We start from the raw sequence: 22,453 nt of genomic DNA, 5'->3' as shown, positions 1-22,453 counted from the left end.
CCCCAAATATTTTGCTCGTTAACGTTTTCCGTTGCACAGCAACGGGCTGTTGAGGCGCCGGTCTCAGCATGATGACTTGTTTACGTTGAGCTCCATGCTAAATCCCCATCCTCCTTACACCTCCCGCTCCTCCTCATCCCCCTCCCATCCCCCCTGCCCACCCACCCCCCTCCAGCATCCATCCAGCTGTCAGTTTCACTTCTGTATCCGCCCTGGCAAGAAGGAAGTTGGCCAGTGAGAGCGAAACTCGGCGGCTCTAACGGTCACACATCACCCCACATTCTCTCCTTTGCATCCCACGGGCCTGGCATGGCCTATGGCCCCTCTCCCAACACCTGCTCGCTGCGTCGTCCATCAAGCTGCTCCGTCGCTGTCCCACCAGCCCTCCTTGCCACCCAACAATTGTCCCTCTGGCTCGGTGCGTCTTGAGCTAGCCCAAACCGGGACCCCACGCTACAACATGACAATGTTTCAGGGACTCACCCAACCAGCTATAAAGAAAGAGGAGGGGGATGATGCTCTCCCAACGCCTGTTCACATCCACCAGGTGGAGCAACTGTGGTCTATCTATCTTGGGGACTTTTATGGTCCCCATTTTACAGATGGGGAAACTGAGGCACGGAGAGACTAAATGACTTGCCTAAGGCCACTCAGGGAGTCTGTGGGAGAGCAGGGACCTGAACCCCAGTTTCTGGTGGCCTGCAACTTGATTCCAACCGCTGGTTCGTCCTTCTTTTCCTAACCTTGTCTTTCTCCCTCTTCTGCTTGCTCGCTCTCTTTCTAGCTGTGACTTCGCAGCAACAAAAGGTGTGTTTTTACACCCAGATAGTTCTCTCAAGATCACCTTACCCCTACATCCCTCAGCTGTGTTTGGGGGTATAGTGTTGACCTGGGCTACTTAAATCAAGCTAAAAGCCACCTCTGCCTTGTCTCCACTAGGATTTTATGCTGGGCTAGCTATCTCCTTGGGAAACGCACACCGGTCTGGGCAGTGAAGACCCACCCTCCCTCTCTCTCTAATTCATTATTATTCCTCATTATTGTTTGTATTCAGGTAGCAGCAACCAGCCTCTGGGGGCCTGTACCCACACACAGCGTCGCACTGGGAGTGGTGCCTGCCCTCCAAAGCATGGACCACCTGCACAAATGAAACAGACAAAGGGTGAGGGGTGAAACAAAGGATTTAGGCAGCCGGCCAGCATCAGAGCTCAGACTAGTCCCAGGGCGGGACCCTGAGCTCAACACCCGATCCACTGGACCTCCTTGTTAGCTTCCTCGTTTTCTCTCTCTGCGGGACAGATCCTCAGCTCAGCATCCTGATTGACGCCGGCGGGGGGGTCTGGCCCAGTACATTTGTCTAGTTAGTCTCCAGTGTCCATTTGTGTCTCTCCCTCCTTTCCTAGTCTGCTCTCTCTTTCCTCGGTTTCTACGGCTCTTGCCACCGTGGAATCTGGTTTGGGGCTTCTCAGGACTGCTGAGAACCAGGCCCCGAGAGGCCGGGGGTAAACATAGCTCCCCCTTTCCATGACGGCTCCCCCTTAGCGCGCCACCCGCCCCTGTTCTCTCCGCCGCAGTAACTTTCCTAGGGGAGCACGCGGGCTGGGAAACCCACGGCCTTGTCCGTATCCGTTCGGCTGGGGAAGCTCCGTCCGTCCTCTCCCCACCCCCGCTTTCTGATCTCTTCACAGGCTTTCCTTCCTTCTTGTCTTCTGAAGCCAGCGCCGAGAGGCAGAAGCCCGCCATTTGGCCCATTGAAGAGCTGGGGAAACTCCCACTGCCCAGTGCGAGCTGTTTGCGGCTCGGAGCCTTTGAATCTCGGGCCAGGTGTTTATTGGCCTGAGATGGAGAAGAGCCAACTCTTATTGGTTCTGGTCATGCTCTGGCTGTGCAAAGGGGCCTTAAAGCGAGCATAGAGGTGGTTCTCCTCCCATTAAGGCCTCTTTACGCTGGCAGAGTGGTGTAATGGAGCCTTCGTGGAATGAGAACGAGGTCCTGCCTTGCTGCGTGTTAAGTTTGGCCCGTTGGAAGCCAGGAAGTCAGGTACCCAGGGCCCCTCAGAAATCAGAGATGGCTTAGGAGCCGCACGCGCCCCGAATGATGGGGAAGTTTGGGTCGGAGACCAAATGTTGTGGTCCAGGCTCGTTGCTAGAGGAAACTCAAAAAAAGGGAAGGGGAGGTTGTGGTAATGCCACCCTTCCCCCTCCACAATCTGGGCCTGGTTCTCAGTCGCACTCCGATCCCTTTAGGCTGCTCTGATGGAGTAAAGCGGGTGGGCACACCCTCCCCCTTAGAATCTCCCCAGGGCAGGGGGCCTTCCCGGCTGGTGTGGAGCTGGCATAAGGGCTCTGCTCCCAGCCTCTGGTGGAGGGGTGGATTGGGGGCATGGCTGAAGTGCAAAACACTATGGCTACTCGCTGCTTCCCAGAGCCCATAGGGGGTTGTGGGGAGCAGAGCGTAAGTTAGAGCAGCCCTGAGGTTGCTCTAGCTGACACCAGGGGCCAGAGCACAGAGGTGGCTTAAATCCACCGTTTCCCACCCCACTCCGCCCCTATCCTGAGCGCAGGAACAGAGGACCTGAAAATCAGGCCCTGTGTCTTAACAGATGCCCCCTAAGCTAAACATGAAAGTCACCCTGCTGCAAGTCCCACAGCCTCTGGGGAAACTGCGTTTAATATATATGGAGAGATACCTATCTCATAGAGCTGGAAGGGACCCCAAAAGGTCATTGAGTCCAGCCCCCTGCCTTCACTAGCAGGATCAAGTACTGATTTTGCCCCAGATCCCTAAGTGGCCCTTCCTCAAGGATTGAACTCACAACCCTGGGTTTAGCAGGCCAATGCTCAAACCACTGAGCTATCCCTTAATGGAAGGAGAAATCACCTATACTTTCGCTTTAAGGCCCCTTTGCACAGCCAGAGCATGACCAGAGTGTTAAGAAACTCTCCATGTGGGCGTTGGCCTTTCGCAGCCATTAGCCACATCCCCCTGCCTTATCTAAGCGGGGCTAGTCTGTCTGCATGGGGAATGAATGCAGTGGAGAGTCTGGTTCCCATGTCCCGGGCGGTTCACATCAGTGGCTTCATTGGCTCACGACTGATTGAATGATGGGGCCGGGACTTCAGCCTTTGGGCGGAGGTTAGCAGGGGTTTCCCGGAGACCCTCCCTCTGTGGGGTGGAGCAGGTCTTGAGGGTTGTCATTAACAGCTGGCTGTAAGGCACCTTTATACCAGTCACACTGGGGTGGTCCTGGTATTACCGTATTGCTGAAAAAATCAGTCCCCTGTCCAACATAGTTATACCAGGAACAGCCCTTGGTTCTAGTCCTGGCTCTGCAGGAGGGTGAGAGGGGAGCGACTCGGGCTCCTGGGTTCTCTTCTGGGCTCTGTCACTGCCTTGGTGTGCCCTTTCAGTCAGTCAGTTTGATCCTCTTTGTGTCTGTTTCCTTCTCTGCCAAAATAAAGGTGGTCAGACCTGCCTCCACAGGGTGAAAGAGACGCACTTTCGGTTTTCGAAAAGGAACAATTTCCCCTTTATTCAGGCTCTTTTTCAAAAGTTTTTATCCAACATTTTCTTCTTTTCCTCCCTGTCAAAAAAAGGCCATGTTACCAATGACATGGGAGCCAAATACGGCTGGATTAGACTTGCTTGCTGTGAGCTCCTAAATTATGTCTGTTTGAACCACTGTAGTCCCAGCCTGGGATACAGATTGGCCAAAATACTCACTCCCCCGCCTCTCCCCACCCCACTACTGTGCACTGCATGACCTTTGGAAATCTCCCAGAATGCACTGCTTCTGGGAGCTGGGCCAGGTACGGCAAGATAAATACCCAGAGGGCATTGCAATGGAAACTCTAGCACAGAGCCAGGCAAACTTGCAAAGGTTCTTAACACAAACCAACGAGGTTCATGCCGGGGGAGGGGGGCCTGAGCTGTCTGTGCTTAAAACAGTCCCCGCCAATGGGTCAATAACTGTAGCATAATTGCAGCTCTCGGGGGAAAGGTGCTTCCGAGGGAATGAACAGAACAGGGCAATTATGGAGTAATCCATCCTCTGTCATCCAGTCCCAGCTTCTGGCATTCAGATGAATTAGAAAGGTGCTTGGAGTCTCTTGACCCCGAAGTCAGGGAGTTTTGCCATTGATTTCATTGGGCTTTGGAGTAGGCTTTCAGAAATCCAACCCCCTGCTCTCACCTGTCAGGTTAAACTATCCTGTGACTAATCCAGGGTAACCGAGGGCTTCTGAGGTGTCACCGTGTTGTATGTCACAGTCAATGGGAATGTCGCAGCAGTAATGGGAATAGAACCCATCGTCTCTTGATCCAAGAGTTTAAGGAGAATCGCCATTAGCTGATAGGAATATAGGGCATAGGACACACAGGCAAGCAGTTCCAATTGAACGCACTGACTAGAGGATGATAAATGTGCATGTGCACACTCTCTGAACCCCTCCCCCAATCATTACAATACATTTTAAGACACGTATTTTAACAGGGAGGCGTGATTAACCATTGGAACAAACTACCACAGGAAGTGGTTACATTCTCCATCTTTTGATGTCCTCCAATCAAGACTAGCTGTTTTTCTGGAAGAGGTGCTGGATCCAAACACAAGTTATTGGGCTCAGTACAGGACACCTGGGTGAAACGTAGCGGCCTGGGCTATACAGGAGGCTATACAGGCTAGGTGATCTTAGGGTTCCTTTTGGCCTTAAACTCTGTGACTGAATTACGGCACATGACTGGCTTTGCCGCAAATAAAAGCTGTCTGCGTCTCCCGATTCCAACCCGCTCCCAGGGAACATTGTGTGGTTCCTGTATTATTTCCCAAAGACTCTAAACGTCAGCTTGCCAGCTCCGGGTTCAGAGCAAGCAAAAATCATTACCACTTGATAGTTTGGTACCTTTCGGTGGCCTTTAATGTGAAATGTCTCTTAGGGTCTCTGTCCAGTTCCTGCTAGGAGTCTTTATCTCACCGCTCAGCAGACAAGCCAAAGTTCCAATGGGATTCAGGATAGACGTGTCTTTCTAAGGAGCTTCTGGCCTCATCAGGTGCCGCTCCATAGGGTGGGATGGCATATGAGCCGTGTGCGAGGACTCTAGAGACCAGGAGTCAATTTCTAGCTGTGTTACAGACTCCATGTGTGACCACGGGCAAGCCAGTTAGCTCTAGAGGCTAAGGTCAGATTGGCAGGGATCTTGTTTTTTTCCACCTTGCTCTGCAGCCTGAGGCGTGGGTCACTTGCTAGGGTCATCGGGGTATATCTCACTTAATCAAGTCTCTGCCATTGCCAGGGCCTGGGGCGTTGGTGCGTCTTGGTCCCTCCTGTTCTCTGCCTGTGGCACATCATAGTCTCCTGTGGGCTGTGATACTTTGGTCTAATTTCAGTTGTTGGGTTTAGCGTGCGGGTGTTGGTTGATGGTTAGTGGCCTGTGATACGCAGGAGCTCAGACTAGATGGTTTGGTGGCCGCTTCTGCGGGTCTGTCTACACTGCAGTGTAAGCCCAGGGTTAGGAGAACTCGAGTTAACAGATCCTGGGTTTGTTAACCTGGGACTGGAGTGTCTACACTCGTTTGTAACCCTAGGTTAGGAATTGTTGAATCCTGGGTCCCAACCTGGGGCGGCAGCGTCTACACTGCATTATGCGGGCCTGAGTCCCGCCATGCATATCCCAGACTTCTGAGTGCCCTCCCAAAAGGTGGCTGCTCCACCTTTGTTCGTGATGCAGTGTGGAAAAACTTGGCTGTCTGCCAAACTTGACCAGCCAGAGGACTAAGAAAATTGGCCCATGAGTCTTGGGATTATGGGGTACTTTTGGCGGACTCCCAGAGCATGAGTCCAGTGTGACTGCGTCTACACTGCAAAGCAACAGGGCTTGAACCCTGGTTCCCGGCTTGACTCGGGCTTGGATCCTCCACCCCTCTGGGGTCCTGGGACCCTAGATCCGAGCCCTGGGTTAGTGCGATTTCTGTGTAGACAGAAGGGGGGTTAGGCTTGAACCTGAGTTCAGGGTGCTAACAGGTGCTGCCCAGACATGTAGGGCAAGACAGTCCCTGCCCTCAACGAGCTTACAATTAACTACACAAAACAGATAAAGAGGAAGCAAAGAAGGGTAGCAACTTCCCCAAAGTCAGACGGCCGATCAGCAACTACAGACCCACGTGTTACAGGCCAGCGCTCTGATCATTTATCCGCGTTGTTTCTGTGCCTGCCATCTTGGGGTTTCATTATGCTGGGAGCTTTACATACCCACGGGCAAGACAATTCCGTCTCCGAAGAGCTGGGGCCCGGATCCTGAAACGTATGTAGGAGCCCAACTTCCAGTGAAATCAGTTGAAGTTAGGAACCTCCGGACCTTTGAGGATTTGCCCTGGTGGTGGTGGTGGTGGTGGAAATCAAGAAGGTGAGGGGTGGGAAGAAAGGACTAATGCTGTTTTAGCATTGACTAGCTGTGTGTCACAATTCTTAGTCACTCCGTAGCAGTCAAACACAACGAGCCACGTGGCCAGCGGTTCCCAGAGGGCTGCGATTATTTACAATCATAGTAACGAGAGACAGAAATATCTTCCCATCTGTCAAAGGTTGTTGTAAAGGGGATGGCGATCAATTGTTCTCTGTGCCCACTGAGGGTGGGACAAGAACAAATCGGCTTAGCTTGCAGGAAGGGAAACTTAGGTTGGATATTCGGAAAAATGTTCTTCCTTAAGGGTGGTTAAGCATTGGACCCGAGAACCAAGGGAGGTTGTGGAATCCCGTCACTGGACGTTTTTAAGAACAGGTTGGGCTAACTCCTGCCAGGAATGGTCTAGCTATATTTGATCCTGCGTTGACACGGGGGGTGAACTAGGTGACCTCTTGAGCTCTGTTCCAGCCCGACAGCTCTGTGATTAATCGAACCATTTGTTCCATTAAACTGTCTCTCTAAATAAACAGAAACAAATTTTTTTGCTATCTCTTTTGTGGTCTTTGTAAACAATAGCTGACGTTTCTATAGCACTTGCCAGGCTCTTGAGAGGAAGTGGCCTAGTGGTTAAGGCATGGCCTGGGACGCTGGAGCACTGGGTTTAAGTCCCTGGTCTGCTACAGGCTTCCTGTATGATCTTGGGCAAGTCACCTAGTCTGTCTCTGTGCATCAACCCCCCTTCTATACAACGGAGATAACCTCACGGGGCTGTTATGATGTTAAAGAGCATGAGGTGCTCAGATAGTAAGGTAATGGAGGCCAGATATCTATGATAGACAGAGGCCAAAGGGCACGTGATTGATATATAGGTGTGGTCTATAATTAAAAATTAGATCAACCTAGCTATGTCCTGATTCAGGGCTGTGAAAAATTATGTGCCCCGAGCACCATAGTTAGGTCAACCTAACCCCCAGTGTAGACGCGGCTAAATGACAGAAGAATTCTTCTGTCCACCTAGCTACCACCGTTGGGAGCTGTGGATTTACTACAATGATGGAAAACCCCCTTCTGAAGGGAGATGCTGTAGCGCAGACATAGCTTTAGTCCGGGTTATTGAGCCACATTTCCCCTGCCCCTTGAACAGTCTTTTCCACCTGTGCAAAGTAGGTCTAAAATGCTGCCAAATCAGAAAAGTAACCTTTCACACCCACTTTGCGCTCATTTGACCCTGGTGGAAATAACTGCACAAGGTACAGGGCAGCAGAGGATCGAGCACTATGTATAATATAGTGACCACTGCACTCGCCACTGAAATGCTTCCACCTCTGAGCGGGAATGCAGCGGCTGTTTTAGCAACATGGGGCAACACTGCCCAGCAACTGCGGGAGGGAAGTGAAAGATACTGCGTACACTCAACTCAGGGCTGCCAACACTTGTGATTTTTATCACAGCCCTCATGATAATTCGGTGTTTTAAAGCCCCAGCTCCTGGACTCAAGAAATAAAATCTCAGCTTTCATTTTCTTCAAAAAAAGTAAGTTTCTAGCCCTTGGGCTTGCAATAAAAAGCTTGAAAATGTGGCTGCTGGAAGCTCGAAAAGGAGAAGGCAAATCAAAAGAATGCAAATGTATTGTTTAAACACCCTCATGATTTTTTAAGCCAATCTCAGGATATTTTGGGGCCCTGGCTCGTGATTTTTGAATGCCTGGTGGTTGCAACACTGGTAACTGCTGGAGGGAATTTAAGCCTGGGGTATACACAGTTTTTGTACTGGTATCACTATGTCTGTTAGGGGTGTAATATTTTACTGATATAGTGAAACCTGTACTATCGCCAGTGTGGATGCAGTTATGCCTGTATAAAGGTTCCTTTACACTGGTATAACTTATTCCCCTTTCCGCAAAGGAATAAGCGGCACCAGTATAAGCACTTTGATACTAGTATAACTGTGTCCAGACTAGGGGGTTTGCATCGCTGTAACGATACTGGTTATGCATCCGCACACGGGAGCTACAATGTCATTACCCAAAGTGGAATTTGGCCAGGACATTAGGGTTAACACCCTGACTCCTACGTGTGATACCTTGGTAGGTCAGGAGTTGCTGTGGGTCGTATGTATGGTCTGAAAGACGGAACCCAACTCCACTCAGATAAGGGGGCTGCTGGCCTGGAATGACCCTGATTAGCTGGCGATCTGAAAGGATTGCAGTGCAGGGATGTGTTTGCTGCAGGCAAGAGCTTGCGGAGTTGCATGTTCATCTGCTTTTTACAGCCCTGTGGATGTGCTCGGAAGCCAGCCCTGAGAACAGGGGCAGGGAAGGAGGGTGGAGGTGTGGGGAGAGGACGCGGTTAGGGCTCAGCGTTGTAGAGCAAACCCTGCACAGTGACCTAAACCACAGCTTCACACATCCTCCACCCACACGGCAGCCCCCATCCCTTCACTCTGCAGGGTGTTGGCAAATTGCTCTCTGCACAGTTCACGGGGCACTCAGACCAACACCAAATGCCCCTTTAGGTTCAAGAGGACTCATTTTTAGAGCAGCTGTGGCTTCCGCAGAGATCACTGGGAGCGGCACATGCCAATACAGTAGCACCTAGAGGTCCCAACTGAGCTTGGGGCCCATTGTGCTAGGTGCTGCACAAACCCATAGTGAAAGACGGCCCCTGTCCATAAGAGCTTCCAGTCTAAACAGGCAAGTGGATTGGCCAGGGTCATACAGGGAGCCTATGGTAGAGCCAGGAATTAAATCCCTCTTCCCTGAGTTCCAGCGCAGTGCCTTAACCATAAGACCCAGACTTCCTCCCTTTGAAAACCCCCCTCTCCCCTTGCGACAGAGTAATTGATCGGATCTGGAGCCTTCGTTTCTTTGGACTGCTCCTCTCTATTAAGGGAAGCGAAGGGCCAGAATCGGAGCTGACTTGAACTTAACACACATAAAGTGCCAGGAAGCTGTTTGAGGTTAATTATGCATCATGTTTCTGTTGCTACCCCAGATCCAGCCGAGGAATAGGGTTGGAATCTCCCTCCACCCCTCCTCTGTCGATTTTTGAACTAAGGAGATTTACTCATTTGCCTCAGTAGCTGGAAAACTTTGTAGCTCATCTGTCTGAAGGGATCTGGCCCTCACGTTTCAAGGTTTGCTGCGTTCTGACAGCTCGAAAGCAGTCTGTGTTTCAGCTGTTTTGAGGAATGACCTACAGCATCTTCCTGTGCCAGGCCGTTTGGTGAGGAGATATTTGTTACAGCGAAGGCCTCGAGTTCGAGGTGGGGCCATGAACTGAAACGTCTGCTGGCCTCCAACAGACCTGAGCTGTGTTGGGGGTAGGAGGGCTTGGATGAGGTTCGAAGCTGTGCGGTTCTCTGGCCCATCTGTGCTCGGGCTGAATTTTGTAACGTCAGGAAATGAGCTGGTGAGGGGTAGGCGGCTCAGCGAGAGGAAGGCTGGCTTTGTGGTTAAAGCGGAGGACTCGGACTCAGAAAAAGTGGGCTCCGTTCCCAGCTCTGCCACGGACTCCCTGCGTGACCTTGGACCAATCACTACACTGAAAACGTAGGTCGGCCTTGCTACCTCGCTCAGGGGTGTAAAAAATTCACACCCCCTTCCAAGAGACATAGTTAAGCCGACCTAAGCCCCGGTGTAAACAAATGCTTGGCCAATGGAAGAATTCTTCCACCAACCTAGCTACTGCCTCTCCCTGGGGTGGATTCACTACGGCGATGGGAAAAACACCTTCGTTCACTATAGCAACTGTCTACACTACAGCGGCCCACCATGGGGCCTCCATTATGTCTACACTACAGCCCCCTACGGCGACACAGCTGTAGCGCCGTAGTGAAGCCGCTTCCTACATCTGTGGAAGGGGCTTTTCGGTTGACGTACTTTATCTACCTCTCCGAGAGGCGGTAGGAAGAATCGTACCTGGGTTCCTGTCTGTTTCGAGTCACAAGGGAAACGAGTTTGGTGACGTCGTTGAGTCCCCAGTGGGATGCACGGCCTCCGAAACCAGGGCCTGATTTCCAGAGGTGCTGAGCAGACGCAACCCGAGTTGAAGTCAATGGGAGGAGCTGCCGGGGCTCAGCGCCTTTGCAAACCAGCCCAGGGTGGCCTCTGATGGGCTTCCACCTCTGGAGTACTTGGGGTGAGGCAGATCCCAGAGTGATGTGCAGCGGCCGCGCTCTGTGTTTGGTAGGGCTGGTTGACAACTTTCCATTTGAACTGTGTTTTGACGGGACACTGGGGTTTCGAGTCAATTCAACGTTTCAGCAAAAGTGTCAGTTTTCCATAACAGATGTTAATTGAAGCCCAAACCCTAAAATATTTCAATTTGGCTGTGCTGTGGCAGTTCCTTGTGGTATTAGTTGTTCGACTGTCTCATGTCCCCACTCCCCAGCATGGGCTGGTCTCCCCTAGCCACACGGCATTTCCCATCGTGCACCGGGACTTCCCAGAGAACTCCAGACTTACGCTGGTACGGCCGAGAGCAGAATGTGCAAACCGCACAGACCTGAAGCGTTCGCTGCAGTGGGTTATGCAATCTTTGACTGCTCAGGCTCTGTAACACCTGAATTCAACCTGGGGCACTGTGGGCTATTCAGCTGTGTCTTTCAGTCCACCAGCTAGTCCTGAACAGCTGGCAGGGTGGACAGCTGGTTTTCCATTTCTTAAAGCTTCAAGATCATATTTTTCTTTCTTTCTTTCAAACCTGCAAGGTCTTGTATCCCTCAGCTCCAAGGAGTAGAGGGCCCTTAGTACCTTGCAGGATCAGGGTCTTAGCTGCCGTTCTGTCAGGATTCTTGTAATTAATTGTCAGCCGGGTCAGAACAAATCTCTGGAGTATGAACCTTGAGATCCCAGCCCTTCAGGGACGAGGGATGCCCTAACAGGACAGGAACCCTGATTCCCGGTATCCCCTTGTACCCAGGGCAGGACAGACTATGCACTTTACCTGCATTCGTCACTTTATCCCCTTGGAACTGACGGGCATTTTCCTTTTTCAGTTTGATTGACGGGCAATGGCTACAAATTGCTGTCTGGAGTGAGCTGAAGATGCAGCCATCTGACTAACAGGTAGGAGGGAAAATCCCTATTTAACACCCACTATTGTTTTTTGTTTATTTTTTTTTTTTGACAAAGAGAAGACTTTTGGGAACAGATCCCCAATGGGGGGGGGAGGGGTCAATTGGGGCAGCTCCAATGGGCCAGATCCCTATCTGGTGCAGATTAGTGCAGCTCCCGAAAGAAGGGGCGTGTGGCTAGTTTACACCAGCTAAGGATCTGACCCCTCATTATTAACTAGGGTTTTGTTTCAAGGCAGAAAGCCATGGGGGGGGGGAAAATAGCTGGTTTCCTCCCTGTCCAGTGTGGTGTTCTGTAAATGGGGCATTGCGCCATTGATGTCAATGGGCCCGATCTCCAGCGGGGGCAAACCAGAGTCGCTCCATTGAAATTCAGCTGAAGACCTGCTCCAATATCTCCAGGGCATCTTCCTTCTTAACGGGACAAGATCGTGGTTCTCTGGCTTGTATTTTGTAAGCCTCCATTTCCCCGCAGAGCCCTGGCCAGTTGGTCCACGGGGCAAAAGGTTCTGGGACCCCAGCATTAGTGGGAACTGGGCGGGGGGGGGGGGGGCGGTCCACAGGGTAAAGGATGAAGTGGTTTCAGGACAGAATCTCTCTCCTGCCTGGGCTGCGTGGAAAACCTGGAGAACGGCTCGGTTTAGGGAGTGTGCCTCCTCTGTGCTCCACCCTTCCAATTATGGCACTGTCTTCCGTCGGGGGCTGCTGTTTGCTGAGAGCGAGCGAGAAGGCAGAAATTTCCCCTCCCTATTTGGAAGGAGAGGCTGAGCTGAGATCACATTTCCTGTGGTCAAACTGGAGGGGGTAGTAGCAGTTTGACGTGCAGCTATTTCAGAGCACGAGGCTGCCCACCCCCTAGGCGGCTTCGCCAGCCTCCGCTGGTGAGCCCTGCGTGGGGGTTATGGCAAAATCTCCGTTTGTTACCGGTTGCAGGCAATAGGTGGTACAGTAACTGCCTAATCTGCCTTGAATGCAGGCTGAGGATTCAGGTCATAGAGAGAACTTGTATGCTGGGGTGGAATGAGGGAGGGCTCTGTAGCTGAAACGAATGGGACCGTGGCCTGGGAGCAGCTAAGGGATTGTCCTAGGGTCAAATGAGAGAACGGGTGCCACCCCCACAGCTTTTGGGGAAAGGCACCTATCCTTTTAAGTGGCTAATGGGATCCAGAGCCTCTGAGGCATTGGTTTGAATCCGGCCCAGGTGTGTAGTGAGTGAATCCATTGCCGTCTGAGGGGTGCTGCGTGGTCTTTGTGTGAAACTAGTTAGCTGGGGCACAGCCCAGGCCCCAGCTGGCAGTGGTCCTGCTTGCCACCCGCTGGCACTAATTAGCCCTGGTGCAGTCAGTTACACTAGTACAATGTGGGAGTGAAGCGCTACCGGGCCAGAACTGTACAGCCACTTTGCACGGGTGCAAATGACTGCACGAGGTGCAGGGCAGGAGGGGGAGCAGGCTCTGAATTCCCCTCGTCCCTGAAAGGGAGGGTCCCACCGGACTCAGAAGTGTGGCACATTGGCAGGGGGCCGTCTGCATGGGAATCGCACCTGGCCAATGGCCATGCTGTACCTGTTCTAAGTGTGTGTGTGTGTGTCTGTAAACAGAGGTCTTCAGTCATCAGGGCATTCACAAGCAATTTAAGGGGGCCTTAAAGTGACCTTAAATTATAGTTGCTTCCACTTTAAGGCCCCATTGCACCGCTCTGGCAGCATAAAGGGGCCTTAGTGTAAATGAAAATCTAGCCATGAATCCACATGACAGGCCAGATTCACAGTTATGCTAGTCTGGCAGTGCAAAGGGGCCTTTAACATATATGCAACTGTAATTTCTTCCTGTTTTAATAACAATGATAATCCCTACCTCTTATATACTGTACCGCTTTTCATCCGTCGCGCTCAAAATACTTTACAAAGGAGGTCCGCATCATTATCCCCATTTCACATGGGGAAACCGAGGCACAGAACGCTGAAGCGTCATGTCCAAGGTCACCCAGCAGACCTGTGACAGAGCCAGGGACAGAGCCCAGGTGCTCTATATACTAGGTTACAATGCTTTTAAGGCCCCTGTATGCTGCCAGAGAGGCGTCAAGCGGCCTCAGGGCTTCTTTATACACCCACTACACACGGTCAGACTGAGAGGACATTTGCATTAACGAGCAGAGGACAGAGTGGAGAGTACACTTCTACAATTTATGGATGGCATCAAGCCGGGAGGGTTGCAAGCACTTTGGAGTGCAGGCTGAGAACTCAAAATGATTGTGATAAACTGGAGAATTGATCTGAATTCAGTCGGGTGGAATGCGGTAAAGAGAAGGGAAAGTGGTACATGTGGGAGGGGAAAATCAAATGCATAATACACAATGGGGAGTAATTGGCTTGGTGGCGGTACTGCTGAAAAGGATCTGGGAGTTATCGTGGATCAGAAATTGAATGTGAGTCAATGGTGTGAAAAAAGGCGTTCTGGATGTATTCACAGGAGCGTCATATGGAAAACGCTGGCTGTAACTGTTCCGCTCTACTCGGCACTGGTGAGGTCTCAGCTGGAGCAGTGGAACAGGTTACCAAGGGAGAGGCTGTAGCAGTCTCATCACTGGAGGTTTTAAAGAACAGGTTAAACAAGCATCTGTCAGGGATGGTCTAGTTATATTTAATCCTGCCTTGGTCTAGATCAGTGTTTCTCAACAACTGGTCCGTGGACCGGCGCCAGTCCCTGAGATCTCCCTGGCACAGTTTAGGATGGCAGTAAGCCGGTCCCTGGTATCAAAAAGATTAAGAAATACTGGTCTAGATAACATCTTAAGGTCCCTTCCAGCCCTACATTTCTATGGGTCTATGGAAAGTTGTACCATTTTAACTGTCCTGGTACAGATAAAGGGATATAACCCACATCTGTGGAAGCAGTTCTACTGGTATAAAAGCGCTTGTACTGGTATTGCTATTCTCATAAAGGAAGGAGAATAAGCGATACTGGCGTAAGGCACCTTTATACTGACACAGCTGCATCCACAGTAGGGGTTGTACTGTATTTTGGTAGAAAATCACAGCTCTAAATGACATAGTTTTCCCAGTACAAAACCTGTGTGTAGAGCACACCTGAGTGTAATTCGGAATCAGGCCAGTGTCATTGACACTAATTCAAAGTACCTGCACTAGTGCAAAGTGCCACTGTAGTGTAGACATACCCAGTCGTGGTTTGGTAGTGTTTTACATCCACTCTGCACTGGTTTAAGTGGATACACAACCTGAAGAACAACATAGAATCAGATCCTTAAATCTTCTAACAACAAGGCTCTCGGATGTGGGTGAGTATCGGGAAGGATTAGGGTGACCAGATGTCCCGATTGTATAGGGACAGTCCCGATTTTGGGGTCTTTTTCTTATATAGGCTTCTGTTACCCCCCACCCCGTCCCGATTTTTCACACTTGCTGTCTGGTCATCCTAGGAAGGATACTCATTTAAAAGTTCTGTAGCTAGCCAAAGAGTCCCACAAAAAGCACTGAGTGGACGTCTCCTAGCCTTTATTCCTCCAGCCACCTCCTGAATTGAATATGTCCTGTTAACAAGGCTGTAAATTCCCCATGTCAAAAGACATTGCGATAAACAAAGAACAAGATGAGCGCAGATTTGGCCACAATGGCTGGGCTTGTTAATGCAAGAACTCAGGCGTGGGCAGAAAACCTGGTCTTCTGCTGTGCCAGCTTGCAGGGGTCCGGGAGCAGTGCTGATTAGATAACTACAGGGCCAGATCCTGAGCTGGTGTGAATCAGCTGCAGCTCCTCTGAAGACAGTAGAGCTAGGCAGAATGACATCAGCTGGGTATCATGTGCCTCTTAGGACCAAGATCTGAATTCCCGTTTACACTAAGGCCTTTTATGCCACTGTGGTAAAGTAAAAGGGTCTTAAAGTAGTTATGAGTGTAACAAATTGACACTCACTTCAATGCCCCTTTGTAAATAAGAATCATGCCCCAGATGTCTGTGTAAAGGTGTGGCCATGAAGCTATTGGATGGAAGAGCAGAATCTCCGAGCATCTATTTCTCTGTCAAATAATTCGTTGCCTTTATGTGAAGATCTCTCACCTGAGGCTTTCAGAGTGCTCTGCAAACGTTTGTTACAACCCAGAGAGAGAAGTATCATCACCCTTTTATAAATGGAGAAACTGAGGCACAAATATAGTGATGGGAGTTTCCCACAACCACACCGAGATTAGGTGGCAGACCTGGGTACAGAACCCAGTTTTTTTTTTCTGCTCTAACCACTGGACTCCACTCCTCTCCAATGCCAGGAGCCCCGACACCCTGTCCTCTGCTCTAACCACTAGCCAACATTCCCTTCCCGTGAAAGCAGATTGTATACTTGTTCTCATCCATCATGAATCTGAAATACTGTATAAGTGTGAAAAGACTCTTATCCTGTCCCTATCTCCTTCCCTTCCCCGGAAATGAGGACTGCTGATGGCATTAACGGGGCGGGGGGGAATGTCGGAACCATTTAAAAGAGGGTATTTTTTTTCTAGAACTCGTATCCCTGTTTATTGCTGTTACAGTAAATGTTTGCATCTCCATTGTCTGTAATGAGGTTGTGGGTAGAGACGAGGCCGGGTAACCGTTTTATGAGGGTTCTATGGTTTCATGTAATGTATATTCTGTATCTGATATTAAAATCAATACAAGGAGAGATTTTAAAAATAATCTGACACCAGCTCTCGAAGTGGGCGGTGGGGGGGGGGTATTTTCTCTGCTGAGCAAGCAGGTTTTGCTGGAAGTTCAGAAGAGGATTGAGATGGCTCTTTCATATCAGATCGGGAGCAGATAATATACTTGAGATCATAGTGGCTGTATATGGAAAAGACCGAGTGAGGTCATTGTCCGTTCCCTTGCAAGGTCAAGATGGAGGTCCTAATTCTGATCTAGTATAAATCACGGAGATATGCCAGTGTAGAATCAGTATAAGATCCCGTAGTATCTCACGAGATGGAAGATCTGCTGGATCGTAATATATTAATTGTTGTTATTATGTGTTACAGAAGTGCATAAAGGCCTCTGCCGAGATCAGGACTAAATGCTGCACAGACACATAAAGAGAGATTATTCCTACCCTCAAGAGCTTACGATCTAAGGTCACGTCTACACTAAGGGTGCTGCTACTCTGCCGCCGTAGTGTAGATGCTTCCTACCTCAACAGAAGGAGTTTTTCTGTTGCGGTAGGTAATCCGCCTCCCCGAGTGATGGGGAATTCTTCCATCAACCTAGTCCCTTCTACCCCAGGGGTAGGTCGGCTTAATTTATGGCGCTTGGGGTGTGGATTTTTCACACCCCTGAGCAACGTAGGTGTGTCAACCTCATTTTCAGTGTAGATCAGGCCGGGATGTAGAAAATAGAATCAGGCCCTAAGGCCCAGGCTTGGTCTACCCCTAAAACGTAGGTTGACCTAACTGCATCGTTCAGGGCTGTGAAAAATTTTGCGCCCTGTGTGACATAGTTAGGTTGACCTCACCCCAGGGGACGTTGACGGAAGCATTCTTCCGGTGACTTAGCTATCATTGCTTCTCGACGAGGTGGATTAACGATATCGATGGACAAACCCCGTCTGTCAATGCAGGAAGCGTCCACGCTACAGCGGCAGCGCCAGAGCGGTGTCACTGTAGTGTAGACACACCCCTCGATTCACAAAGGTATGTAGGTGCCTAGCTCCTGTGGGGTTCACACAGGGACTTTGTAACAGAGCCAGGAACTGAACCCATCTTCCCCATCCTATTCCTTACCTGCCTGACCATTCTTTCACTTTTTGTAGTGGAACTTGATCTGCACATTCCTTGTCTACACTAGAAAGTTTTGTAAGTTTAACCATACTGGTGAAACTAAACCGATGAACCCCTCCTAGTGTGGACGCAGCTACGTTGGTATAAAAGTGCTTATTCGGGTATCGCTTATGCTGGTTCAGGAACAGCTGAATGGATAGGTATGAGGGCCAGTTAGACTGATGTAACTGCAGCTTATACTGGCTAAAGTTATATTGATATAAAATCATCCACCTAACCAACCTAGCTATATCGGTATCACGCTTCCAGTGTCGACCAGGCCCACGCTACAAAGTGGTGCTGTTTGGAGGACACCGGGGTTGTTGCCGGGTGCCCAGACATAGGTTTTAATCGTAGGGCAGAAGGCCCCAGGACCGGTGGCTGATACGCTCTATATTTTTGATCAGGCCAGGGCTTTTAGCAGTTGCTTTGAGGCTACAGAATTGCTCACTCAATGGGTTGATGCATGAGGTTTGAGGTTGGAGGAGGACTTTTGAAAAGTGCTGCTTTGAAACTCATCCCCTTCCGTTCCCCAAGCCGGCCTCACGGTAGGAGTCGAGCGATTATATAAGCGCATTATTGACCCTGCCTCAGAAGTATGTGACGACCAATACTGGGGTGATTTAAAACCCACGTGGCCCCGTCCTCGCGTCCTGGAACGCACGGCGCTGCTGTCCGCGATCAATAGGCACTTTGGGTTCCTGTGTCCAACGCAATTTGAGGTACGCCAAGAAAACCTCTCCTGCATTTTGTACCCAACCACTTCTGGTGCAGAAAGGCTCTCCGGGACAGTGACCTTCCTTGAATTGATGCTTGCGCCTTCCAGCGCCCGCAGCATCGTCCCACTGCAATTGTACTCGGTAAATCACGTGCCTGGTAGTACCATGCGCTGCATTTGCAGGGCCTATGCTTTTGGCCCGTGCCAGTCCGGGAACAAGGCTCACTAAATGAGCCTCCCTTTTATACTGTCTGCCATGAGCCTGATTTTCCAAAGCGCTGAGTCAATGGGAGCAGTGGTTGCTCATTACCCCTAAAAATCTGGCTCGATGAGGAGATCGATCATACTCCAACCATATCCCACATCCAAACTCGGTGATAGTTAGGGTCCAGAGCTGACTCCATCTCTAGTTTGAATGAATTCATGGTTTGGTTTAACTTATGCAGTAGCTGGAATGTTGGGTCCCAGGGTTGAAAAGGTGCCCTCCGGGACGTAGCATTGAAAATAAGGACCTGGTGTTTAAGGTTCTGTCCTAGGACTAAGGCGCCCTGGATTCAATTCTCTGCTCTGCAACAGACTCCCTGTGTGACCGTGGGCAGGTTATTGACACGCTCTGTGCCTCAGTTTCCCATAAACTTTTCGGAGCAGGGGCTGCCTCTTATATGTATGTCCAGCACCCAGCACAGCGAGGAGCTGATAGCCGGTGGGAGCACTAGATGCTACTGCAAAGCAAATAGTTTTACAGCATGTTCAACAATCATGGGTCGAACCCAAAACGTCATGAGGCTGACTTGAAAAATCATGAGATTTAAAAAACAAAAAATTAGATCAATCTTGGGTTCTTTTCATTGGCCAGGTGGTAACTGCCCTTTCAATGAGAAATGGCATTTTGTCAAAAATGGAAATTTTCAGAGAAGAAAATCTCCATCTTTAATTACGTTTTCCCAGTCTTTCCAGGAAAAAAGCCTTAACCCCCCCAAAGCCCCTGGTGGGGTGGGCAACGCTTTGCTCTTTGGTGTAAGGTGCGGTGCTGTCCTTGCTGTTCAGAAAGATTCCTAACCGGTAAATCCTAGAAATCCCCATTTCATAGATGGGGAAACTGATTCACATTAGACAGGCAAAGTGAATTACCAGAGATTAGACGGCAAATCAGTGGTACAGCTAGGGACAGAACCCAGGAATCCGGATTCGCCAGCCTCACCTGCTTCAACCAGTAGACCAGGGGTAGGCAACCTATGATACGCGTGCCAAAGGCGGCACGTGAGCTGATTTTCAGTGGTACTCACACTGCCGGGTCCTGGCCACCGGTCTGGGGGGCTCTGCATTATAATTTAATTTTAAATGAAGCCTCTTAAACATTTTAAAAACCTTATTTACTTTACATACAACAATAGTTGAGTTGTATATTATAGACTTAGAGAAAGAGACCTTCTAAAAATGTTAAAATGTATGACTGGCACGCGAAACCTTAAATTAGAGTGAATAAATGAAGACTCGGCACAGCACTTCTGAAAGGTTGCCGACCCCTGCAGTAGGCCATACTGCTCTCCCAGAGCTGGGGCTAGAACCCAGGAGTCCTGACTCCCAGCCCCCGCCCAACCAGGGCGGCACATGCTAAGGGGCGGCATGTTGTCCATTCTTGGGGCAGCCCAGTCCGAGCGCCTTTTTTTTTTTTTTATTTTTTGGAGTGGCAAAAATGGTAGAGCCGGCCCTGCCCCCAACCAGTACGCCATCTTCTCTTCCAGAAATCAGACTGAGAACCTAGGACTCCTGATGTCCAGCCCCTGTACTCTGACCCCTAGACTTCACTTCTGTCACTTATAGCGTAGGGCACGTTTTGTCCTTCCAATGCATCCATTGCCATTTGGTATTTTGCGACTGACTGAGATCCATTTTCAAACCGCGGACGGAAGAATCCTTTCCCAGCCTCTCACGCCGTCTTCATCGGACACTCGTGTCGACACACGCATGCGTTCCTGCTTTAACCATACCTGTATCCGAGTGTGGATGCAATTGTATCAGTACAAAAGTGCATATATTGGTATAGCTGTTCCTGTACGGGAAGGGGAATAAGCTATACTGGGAAAAGGCACCTTTATACTGCTACAACTGCATCCACACTAGGGCATTGAATCACTGTAACTACACTGGTGTCGTCAAAGCTGTACAACTTTTGTGTATGTGTGTGTGTGTGCACACCCTCAGTGAGTCTCCCTGTGGTTGCATATTTGTTCCAGACGAGTTTGAAAAGTCCCAAGTGTGCAGGCGTCCTCTGGCTCTGACCAAGCCCCCTGCGTCTGGATCTCTCACCACCATTTACCCCAGTGCCAAACGCTCCCATTCCGTCTGAGTCGCCTTTTCCAGGGCCCCGGCGCAAACGTCCACCCACCATGCAGCGCAGTGGCAGAATCCGGCCCTGAGGGTTTATTTACCAGTTCCCTTTCCATCACGAGATTGCAGGAGCGAGTGGGGCGACAGAGACAGGACGGATTATGGTGCGGGGACGTGCAGGGGGCAGGTGTGTGCGGGTGTGGACGTCGGAAGGATTTTCGGTCCAGGTAATGCTAGACTGCCTTGCTGTCCGATCTGCTAGGCAGGTCCCCCCCCCCCACACACACTGTGGTCACTGCTCCTTTGGCTGCAAAGGAAGCGAACCAAGCGGCTGCTTTCAACAGCTGTTTCCAGGCAGGCTGCTTTGGCTTCTCCCATCCCCCCCCCGCCCCCGCGCCCCGCGCTTTACCACCTCCCTCTAGTTTTACATCTGTCTCTGCCCTTTAGACAGGCCGAGTTCTTTCTGTCACTGTAGGACAGTGTTTGGGGAAAGGGAGGGGGGTTGGCTCATTCCCTCTATGGTGCTGTCAGTGACAGATTGGGGACAGTTGTTGAGGTGCTGGTGAGGGGTGGAGGGGAGGAACACGGGACACAAGACGGCTTTCCTGCAGGGTTGGGACTGGCTCCCTTGTCCTCAGAGCTTCCTTTCAGACGTCCAGGGCTGAGCATACGTGGAAAAGGACGCAGCCATCCTGTCTCCTGTAAGTACCTCTCACTCTTTCCACTGGGGAGTTTAAAATTAGCAACTTCTTTTTTTAAAAAAAACCCAGGCGTTGCTTTAGCTGGACCAGCCCAACTGGGTTAGGTTTTTTGTTTGTTTGTTTTTGGTTTTAAGCTTGGATGACGCTCCAGTGGCCCATGGGGTTTAGGAGACAACTCAGCAGCCGACAGCCCCGCACTCCCCACCAGATCAGCTTTCAGAGAGACTGCCCTGTGCTGAGAGACCATGCTGTGTTCAGCCTTCTTATCTATTGTCACCCTCTGGTTTTGTTGCATTGTTTCTTTAGCTGGAGGTTTTGTTATTAATATTAGTAGTAACCATGAAATAGACCTTCGGTGTGTGTGTTTCTTCTTGAGTCACTTTCTGAGCAAAGTCGGGAGCTGGTTATTATGTGTATTACGGTAGCACCCTGTGATGCCGCACTGGGGATAGGGGCCCCGTTGTGCAAGGTGCTGCACAGGCACATAGCAAGAGACTGTCCTTGAAGAGCTTGCAGTCTAAATAGACCAGACAGACAAAAAGGTGGGATGGGGAAACCGAGGCACGGAGCGGGGAAGGGACTTGCCCAAGTGGGCCAGTGGCAGAGCCAGGAAAAGAACTCAGGTCTTGCGAGTCTTGGTCCAATGTATTAGCCACTTGGCCATGCTGCCTAAAACCAAACAAAAGCCCAGCCATGCAGATAAGATCGTTGGGGGTGTGGGTTCAGAATCCACATCTGAATGTTGTCCCTGCCCCTAACTAAAAACAGGCATCCTGACATCCACAGAAGTTTGCATCATGGAGGGGAGGGAACCCCTTTTCTTCCAGAAAGAGGAACGCCGCTGCTTTAAGAAGTCAAATAGCTCCCATCTCTCAGGGACCCAAGGGTGTTTAGAAAGACCAGATTCAGCGGACACCCTCACAGCACCTTTGTGTTGGCTCTGCTAGGAGGCTCACCTAAAGCCCTCACCCTGGGGGATGGCTCCTGCCAAGCACAGAGCTAGAGCCGATAGCCCCTGCAGGAGTCTGTTCTGGGGTAAGCAGGGAATGGGAGACAGGGACTGTCTTTTTGAAATGTGTTTGTACAGCGCCTAGCGCCGTGGGGTCCTGATCCATGGCTCCTATGCTCTATGGTAATACAACTGATTAATAATAATAAATTCCTGTTTGCCACGAAACCCATAGAGTTATGGCAGTGCAGGAGGCAAGTTATACTGTAGGCTGTTAGGGGCGGGAACTGTCTTTTCTTTGTAGGCGCATACAGCACCCGGCGCCATGGGGCTATGATCCTTGATGGGCGAAAGGGGGGCCTTTAGGTGCTCCTGCAGTACAGATAATAAATTAGGGCAGCCCTGGGACTCAACTGGCTCAGGAAGCCCCAGAATAGGGGAGACATACGCTGCTCCCCCACTCTCCATGGGACAGGGTAG

General features: G+C 50.5%; 1 protein-coding gene across 11 annotated transcripts in view; it reads left to right on the top strand.

Annotated features, from left to right (window-relative positions):
- Positions 1 to 11,391: 11,391 nt before the first annotated feature.
- MEF2D (myocyte enhancer factor 2D) overlaps positions 11,392 to 22,453 on the top strand; it is a 124,492-nt gene continuing 113,430 nt past the window's right edge. For 10 of the 11 annotated variants that reach the window (XM_026656270.1, XM_026656273.1, XM_026656271.1 and 7 more), the window contains exon 1: positions 11,392 to 11,470. The gene's annotated coding sequence lies outside the window, so the exon portion shown is untranslated. Of the gene's footprint in view, positions 11,471 to 20,945; positions 21,025 to 22,453 lie in introns of those variants that run through there. The other variant, XM_026656266.1, reaches the window with a different exon arrangement.

Source organism: Terrapene carolina, unplaced genomic scaffold (assembly GCF_002925995.2).
Source record: "Terrapene carolina triunguis isolate 2854851 unplaced genomic scaffold, T_m_triunguis-2.0 Scaffold227, whole genome shotgun sequence".
NCBI classification, from domain to species: Eukaryota; Metazoa; Chordata; order Testudines; family Emydidae; genus Terrapene; species Terrapene triunguis.
Note: the sequence above shows the minus strand (reverse complement) of the source record. Positions and strands in the feature narration are given on the sequence as shown.